We start from the raw sequence: 9,328 nt of genomic DNA, 5'->3' as shown, positions 1-9,328 counted from the left end.
AAAGATTTATAAGGAGAAAACTAAGGCGTTCCATGATCACCATATCCGCAAGAAAGATTTTCAAGAGGGTGATGAAGTTTTTCTATACAACTCAAAGCTCAGATTCATGCCTGGGAAGCTCCGTTCAAGGTGGGATGGCCCCTTTAAAGTGAAGGAAGTGAAGCCCTATGTAGTGGTTGAGCTATTCCACCCTCAAAGCGGTGCAACATTCAAAGTGAACGGCCACAGGATAAAGAAGTATCATGGTTATAAGTCACCAAGGGAAGTGGAGGTGTTCCTTATTGAGGATGCACCAAAAGGAGGAGAATCTTAAGCTCATGACCGTCCAACTTAAGGACGTTAAAGAAAAGTGTTAGGTGGGAGACACCCCACCATGGTATGATCCTCCTTGTACATAATCTCTTGCATGAAATTTTAGGGTCTTTGTTTGATTTGGTGAGTTTGTCTAAGTGTATTTGATGTTGTTTGATTTTGTTGAGCTGGTTAAAATCTTCATGAGGATTTCATTGATCTTTCTTTGGGTGAATTGGTAATTTTGAAGAAAATACTTAATTTTGAGTATTGCATGAAATTTTGAGTATTTTTGAACTATCTAGCTTGAATAACTGCTAAGATTGTGTTATAATTGCCTTTCCTCATGTTAAAAAAAAAACGTCGCCCCACGCGTACGCGTCGATTGTGTTTCCACAACTCCTGGTACAAAAACCAGAGAGTTACGCTGGAATTGTGGGAGAGGAGTGCCAGAAGCACAAATCCTCTCCATACGTGAGCGTCGGTTGCTGATTTTGGAACTCCTGGTACAAAAACCAGAGAGTTACGCCGGTTTTGTGCAAATTTTTTGTGTGGAGCACAATTGCTCACCACGCGTACACGAGGGCGACGCGCACGCGTCGTCGCTCTTTTCACCATCCACGCGTGAGCGTGGGCGACGCGCACGCGTCACCTTGCTGACACAACTAAATGTGCAGTGCCCCTGTTTTCTCCCGTTCTTCACTTCTTTTCTTCATTTCTCTTCTTTTATTCCTTCTTCCTCTCTTCTTCCTCCACCTTACCTCCTCTTCTCCGCCTACCACCACCAGCGACCACCACCTCCGGCAGTCCCACATTTTTTCTCTCTTCTCTCTTCTCCTACTCTCATTTACACCCTACCTTATCTTCTTCCTCCTTTCAAGGTCTTACTCCTCTTCCCTCTCTTTTGCTTTTTAAAATTTCCTCTTTTAATTGCATTGCTTTACTCTATTTTCCTTCTTCTTAGTTGCATTTTGATTTTGTTGTTTATATTTCATTTTGTTTCTTCTCTTCCTTTTTTACATTCTTCTATGGGTGTGAAACTTCATTATATTTCTTGCATTGGTAGGTTATTTTGATATTTCTTGCCTTATTTGTGTTATGTGATGTTGTTTTGATGCTTGATATTTCATTTGGGTATTACATTTTTGAATTTTTCTTTAACTTGCTTATTGTTTGGAAGTTGCACACCAAGTGTTTGTTGAAAAGCACCAATGATATTTTAGTTCATTTTGACATTATGCTTTCAATTTAGTGCTTCTTTCTCATTACACTTGCTCTTCTTCATGTGCATTGAGCCTATTATGCTTCATCTTTACCATCTATGTGTTCACTACCTATGACTTGCTTCTTTGTACCATATTGCAATATTTGTGATTCTACTTTCTCTAACTCCACTTTATCCCATTTGTATGCTTCGTTGTCTTGGAATTAGACTAGGTGAATGATTTTCTTGTGCTTTTTTGTTCCTTTCTTGCATATGTTACTTATTGTTGCTATTGATGCTTGAGCCCACGCCTCTCATGCTTTACACTTGCATGCTTCTCTCACTCTTGCATCTCATGCTAGTGATATGCCCCATGATTAAATTGTTGTCTTACTTACATGTTGCAGCTGTCATGTCTTCAAGATGCTTTATCCCTTTATGGCATTATTTCTCACTTGCATGTTGCTAATTAAGTGTTGTTTCTTTGAGTTTAATGTTTTCTCTTTTCCTTCCTTTTCAGGATGGCCACCAAAAGGGCAAGGAAAAGGCCTCGAAAAAGCCGCATACAAAGAGGGAACCTCAAAGGTCAACCACCAAGGCGCACCCTGTACCAAAAGTTAAGCCTCCCTCTAAGAGGGTGAAAAGGGTCATTCATATTGATGAGGAAGAGAAGGACAACCCTGCAAAGGACAATGCAAGGTTCACCAATCGCTTTTGTGAGCTTATGTTCCCTAATTTGGTTGAAAGGAATTACCACTCTGAACATCTCCTCGTTCCTCCGGAGCACCTTGTTTGGTTTGTGGTGCCGCGCATTGAGCAGCGACAATGGGGATTTGTCAATCGGAGACCGCAAGAAACAAATTTTTCTTGGGTGGTGGAGTTCTACTCCAACTATCACTCACCTTCTCTGCAATCAATTTTTGTGCGCCGGAAACAAGTCCCCATATTAGAGGAAGCCATTCAGTGGATACTTAAGGTTTTACCAGTGCCAGATGGGATGGATGGTTACCAAGAATTCCTACTACAGTGCAGCAGACTCGGTTTTGATTGGGGTTCCATCCTTAGGGTCATTGCCCAACCAGGAGAACAATAGACCCAAGGAAGAGCCAAGGTCCGACCTAAGTGCATTTCGGCACAAGCGTTTACTGTAGAGGCTAGAATGTGGGCGCAAATCATGTCCCATTACGTACTTCCGAGCACTCATGAGTCCTTAATCACAGCGGACTTGGCCCTTTTTGTCTGGTGCATCCTCACTAAGAGGCCTATCAACATTTCTTTCCTCATCCGGCAAGCAATGGGCCGCGTTCATACAAACGGTAACCTCCCATTTCCCGCCTTGGTAACGGACTTAATTGCTACCGCCGGAGTTCCCCATGAGGCTAAGGACGTGAAGGAAATAATTTCGGCGACGAAAAACATTGTCCTAAGTGGAAAGTATCTTAAGCCTCCTGTGAGAACCACAAGCCTTGACATGGCCATTCCTTCCGACATTCCTACCACCTCATCAGCACCATAGAAATTATCCTACCAATTGTTTGTTGAGCTCACTCAAAAGGTAGACAAGAATGAGCGGCGGAACAAACGCCGCTGTGCTTACTTGAAGAAGCTCTTGGGTTGTGCTAACCCACCTATGGAGGAGCCGGACACTTCAGCATCCACTTCGAACCAAAGTGAAGCGAGCCACTCATAAACCTCATTCTCCTATACTCTTTGGTCTTTTAATTTTTAGTATGAGGACATGCTTGGTTTAAGTGTGGGGGTGGTTTGATAAACCCCGATTTTTGTGGTTTATCTTGTGTAGAATTTGGGGGGTTTTATCAATATTTTCTGCACTTTTCATATAAATTACATGATTTTGTGTTTTCTTCCTAATTTTGCTTCATGGTTTAAAACATGCTTCTTTAACCTTAAAAATGCTATATTTTAATCCTCTTCGATTACCATTTGATGCCGTGATGTATTTGTTAAGTAGATTCAGGATCTATAAGGAAAGAATGGTCTAGAAGATGGGAAGGAAGCACGCACAAGTTGAAGGGACGTGAAGAATGAAGCTTTGGATAACTGGAGGTGACGAGTACGCATGGCTGACGTGCATGTGTGGATTGGCGTAGCAGTGACCGACGCGTACGCATGCTTGACGCGTACGCGTGGCTCGTAGAACTCAAATGACGCGCACGCGTGACGCCCATCACGTGACTTCATCAAAAAAATTGTGGCTGGTGAATTCTGAGAGGCTCTAGGCCCAAATCCAACTTGATTCTGCATGGAAAAGACCCAGAAATTGACGGAGAAAGGGGGGATCCAATCATTCACACAATACACATAATTTTAGCTAGTTTTTTGTTCTTGTCTTCTAGAGAGAGAAACTCTTACTTCTCTCTAGATTTAGTTTGTTTTTGATATTCGTTTGTTGAAATTCTGAATTGGGTCTTGTTAATTTTAGTTTCAATTACTTAATTTGAGTTCTCTAGTTATAATTTTGTTTAGATCTTATGTTGAATTTATGTTCTCTTGTTATTTTTCTTTTTCTTCTCATATTATGAACTTTGTTGAATTTGAATTTCCATTAGTGCATTGATGTTTTCTATGATTGATAGTGTTATTTGAGTTGTTTTCTATTGATAATTGTTAGTAGGTATTTGTGATTTCCCATTAATGCATACCATGTGTTTGATGAAATGTTTCCTTTGATTATTGAGTAGTTTTCTATACTCTTGGCCTAGGCTAAGGGGATTGGGTGAACTTGAGTCATTGGGTCTAATTGATTTGGAGATTTGAGAACTTTAGTGGTCAAATTGACACCCATTGACACCAATCTACTACTAAGCCAATTAGTAGTTGGATTGGGACTTATGAGTTGAGATTGATCAAGTCATTTGACGCACTTCAAGCATTAAAGTAGATATTGTACGTACTTCAAGCATAGAAGTAAACTTAATGAGCTTGGTTCCTCATAATTGTTAATACGTGGTTATTAGACAAGGATGGTGACCCTAATTCCCATGCCTAGCCAAGAGTCCCTGTTATTATTCATATTTGAGACCCAAAAATCCCAATTGCTTGATTCTTGTTATAGTTAGTTTAGTTGTTTAGTTAGTCTTAGAATAGAAATGCTCTCTTGCTAGATTACATTTACTTATATCTTGCTTTAATTGCTTTGGTTTAGTTTCTTGCCCTTTAATATTTCTTGCATGTTAAGTTTAGTAGTTTAAATTCTTGTTTATGACTCCCAACCCCGGAATTCTAACCAATATTGATGTACATGTTTGCCCATTCTCTTGAGGACAACCCGAGACCAATACTCTCGGTTACTTTATATTGGGGTTGACTTTGTGACAACCAAATCAAAATTTGACGATAGGATTATATGTTAGTTTAGGACTATACTATGACAATGACATTGGTTTTCTATTGCTGAAAATTTTAGACCAATGATAATTCTCATCATCAGAGGGTCTCTACCAGTCTTTGGGCACGAAAGAAGGAGAATAAGGTATATATAGAATCTCAAAGAGTCGTGAAAGAAGAACGATATATTTGGATCAGGTTAAGTGCATAAAGGATAAGGATGGAGAGGTGCTGGCTCAAGAGGAGAAGATTAATGAAAGGTGGAAGAGCTACTTCTACGAGTTATTTAATGAGGCACAGAAGACTCTTTCAAGCCTTGGTCGGTTATGCACAAGGGAGGAAGATTAAAACTTTGACTACTATCGAAGGATTCGAGACTTCGAGAAAAAAGAGGCTCTAAAGCAGATGAAAAATGGTAGGGTAGTAGGACCTGATAATATCCCGATTGAGGTTTGGAAGGGCCTTGGAGGAAAATGCATCAACTGGTTAATAAAGCTCTTTAATGAGATTTTAAGGTCAAAGAAGATGCCTGATGAGTGGAAAAAGAGCACCTTGGTACCTATCTACAAGAATAAGGGGGATATACAAAGTTGCGAAAACTATAGAGGGATCAAGCTCATGAGTCATACCATGAAGTTCTGGGAAAGGGTGATAGAATGGAGGTTGAGAAAATAGACACAAGTAACAGAGAACCAATTTAGATTTATGCTAGGCAGATCTACCACTGAGGCGATATACTTGTTAAGAAGGATGATGGAGAGGTATTGTAGTAATAAAAGGGATCTACATATGGTGTTTATTGGTTTGGAAATAAAGCGTATGATAAGGTGCCAAGGGAGGTCTTATGGAAGGTTTTAGAAAAGAAGAGAGTAAGGATTGCATATATTCGTGCAATTAAAAACATGTATGATGGAGTCACAACTAGTGTGAAGACTCAAGGTAGTATGATAGAGAAATTTCCTATTGGTATAGGATTACACCAGGGATCATCCTTAAGTCCATACCTTTTCACATTAGTCTTGGAAGTACTCACAGAGCACATCCAAGAGCTTGTGCCATGGTGCATGCTTTTTGCCGATGATATCATCCTTATAGGAGAGTCAAGGGAAGACCTAAATAAGAAGTTGGACTTATGGAGAGAAGCTTTAGAAGTGTATGGTCTGCACATAAGCCGTAGCAAGACGGAATATATGGAATGTAAGTTCAGTTTGAGAAGGGAAAACCCTAATATAGAGGTGAAGATTGGAAAAAACATCCTACGAAAAGTTAAAAGTTTTAAGTGTCTTGGGTGCATCATATAGGATAATGGAGAGATTGAACATGATGTAAATCATAGGATCCAAGCAGGTTGGTCAAAATGGCGGAGTGCATCTGGTTTTATATACGACAAAAAAAGTGCCTTTAAAACTTAAAGGTAAATTCTATTGCACCGCTATAAGACCGCCTATGCTTTATGGTACGGAGTGTTGGACGGCCAAAGGGGAGCACGAACATAAGCTAAGTGTGGCAGAGATGAAGATGTTGAGATGGATGAGTGATCATACGCGATTGAATAAAATAAAGAACGAAGATATAAGGGAGAGAGTCTCTGTAGACTGACGAGCTGATTTCTGCCGGTAAAGAATTTTTATTAAAATAATCGCGTTGTAAGTATAGTTCTAAACCAACAGAGAATCCTTTCGTAAAAAAATTTGGTTATCACAAGTAACAAAACCCAATAAAATTTGTAACCGAAGTATTTAAATCTTGGGTCGTCTTTTCAAGGAATTGCAGGGAGGTATGATTTATTATTGGTTATGGAAAAAGTATATTTTGTTTTGGGTTTTTAAAATAAGGAACAAGTAATTTAAATGACAAGAAAAATAAATTAATAATTAGAAAATCTCTTGGCAAGGTATGAGAACTGGAAATCCTATCTTAGTTATCCTTATCAGGTATGATGAGAATTGGATTTTACTCCCACTTAGTTAACCCTTACTAAATAAAGGAAAGTCAAGTGGACTAATTAACTTGATTCCTCAAGTCCTAGTCAACTCCTATGGAAAGACTAGTTTTAGAGGGATACAAATCAATCAGCAATTAGAAGGGAAGAAAATCTACTCGAATGAAAATAATTTGGATTAATTAGAAGCATCAATAACATAAATTAAAGAAAGCAATCATAAATCTGAAATACCTCAATGTGCATTAAATAGAATATTCAAATCTAACATGAAAAGGTTCATAAGCCAATTTGGCAACATAAGTCAAATACAAATAAAAGCATTAGAATAAATAAAAGTAGAAGAGAAACATAAATTAAAGGAACATTGAACCTGGAATGAAGAGAAGTAGCCTAATCATAATAGAAATCCTAAATCCTAATCCTAATCCTAAATCCTAAAAGAGAGGAGAGAGCCTCTCTCTCTCTCTCTCTCTCTAAAACTACATCTAAAACCTAAAATTGTGAATTATGAATATTCTATTGTAAATGGATGGATTCCCCCCACTTTATAGCCTCTAATCTGTGTTTTCTGGGTCGAAAACTGGGCCAGAAACAGCCCAGAAATCGCTGGTTGCGAAATCTGCCACGCTGGTTTTTCGTCACTGCGATGTGTTTGCGTGAATTACGCGTTCGCGTCACTTATCATCAGGGAAACTATGACATATTATATATCATTTAGAAGCCCCGGACGTTAGCTTTCTAACGCAACTAGAACCGCATCATTTGGATCTCTGTAGCTCAAGTTATGACCGTTTGAGTGCGAAGAGGTCAGGCTGGACATCTTTGCAGTTCCTTCAGCTTCTTGTATTCCTTCCACTTTTGCATGCTTCCTTTCCATCCTCTGAGCCATTCCTGCCCTGTAATCTCTGAAATCACTTAACACACATATCACAGCATCAAATGGTAATAAGAGAGGATTAAACATAGCAAATTTAAAGCCCAAAGAAGCATATTTTCAATCATAGCACAAAATCCGGAAGGAAAAAGTAAAACCATGCAAATAGTATGAATAAGTGGGTAAAGAGTTGATAAAAACCACTCAATTGAGCATAATATAAACCATGAAATAGTGGTTTATCATAGACATGATACATGATAGAGCACAATAGCGTCGTTTGATTCATGTAGCCGATCCCACCTAGTGGGACAAGGCTTTATTGTTGTTGTTGTTGTTGTTGATGCTTATTTAGATTGCTGTCTAATGCTTGCAGGTGATTAACTTAAGAGGAGCTAAGCAGATGTAAGCTATTACTCGAACTTTAAACTCTATATTGAAGTGTTGCTGATCTTGGTGGTGTTCATGTTATTTGATGTTTAGGGATAAATTGTACTCCAAGGCTTAAATTCCTCAGTTTCTGCATTCTTCCATATGATTAACTAGTTAAGCTTGTTTATCACAGTTTGAATATCAAACTCAAACTTATGAAAATTTGTCAATATAGTGCATTGATAAAACTATGTATATAAGGACTAGGACTAAGGAGCTTTTAATTGTTAGTTCTTATTTCCTAGTGTGTTTTTTCCCTAAATACCTATTGGTCTAGCATTAACTATCCTTAAAACATTTTTCCTGTGCAGCTCTTGTTGAGAGTTTGACTGCAAAAATAAAAATGTGGGAAGCTGACAAAGGAATACCTTTCCTATATGAAAAGGTACCTATGTTTCATTCTTTTTATTGTAATATGGAGGAGGATTAGTTAGGTTCCAACAAATAGGTTATTTATTTTCAGGAACCATTGTTACATAGCTTGTGTGAATATAATGTGCAAAGGCAACTTAGAGAAGAAGAAAAAATGAAAAATCCGGGTATTACTCTTTGTCCACTTAATCTTTACTTTCACTTCTTATCATGGAAAACAACTTCAAAATTGGATTCCCAAAAATCTGGTGCACATGGAGGCACCAGATGGTTGCTGTGGCCAACTCTGGCTACAGAGCTATTGCCTTTGATTTCAGAGGCTATGGACTTTCTGAGCAGCCACCTCAACCTGAGAACGAAACCATGTTTGATTTTTATCGATAAAATCCTGGGTCGCTTGGATGCTTTGAACATCCCCAAGGTAAGTAGGTAACTACACTTTATAAGAGTAAATTTAAGAAGCTGAAATTGGATTTGTTAACATGAAAGATTTGGATCGTCTAGAGTGAGATAATTTATCTTCGGATCATTATATTGATCCAAAGTCTCTAATCAACTTAATAGGCTAATGTATTTTTAAGGATAATTTCATTTGCTGAATTCAGCTTCAATATGAGGCCTCAAGATCACAAAAAATAGAAACTAAACTGACCGAATATACAACTTGCATTGTTTATTATATATGTGATGAGTGGATAATTTATACCCTTTTTGGCATTGTTTTTACATAGTTTTTAGCATGTTTTAATTAATTTTTATTATATTTTTATTAGGTTTTATGCAAAAATTACATTTCTGGACTTTACTATGAGTTTGTGTGTTTTTCTGTGATTTCAGGTATTTTCTAGCTGAAATTGAGGGA

Source organism: Arachis ipaensis, chromosome B4 (assembly GCF_059453495.1).
Source record: "Arachis ipaensis isolate K30076 ecotype BB chromosome B4, ASM5945349v1, whole genome shotgun sequence".
Classification (NCBI taxonomy): Eukaryota; Viridiplantae; Streptophyta; class Magnoliopsida; order Fabales; family Fabaceae; genus Arachis; species Arachis ipaensis.
The sequence above is the reverse complement of the archived record's forward strand: the minus strand, read 5'-3'. Positions refer to the sequence as shown.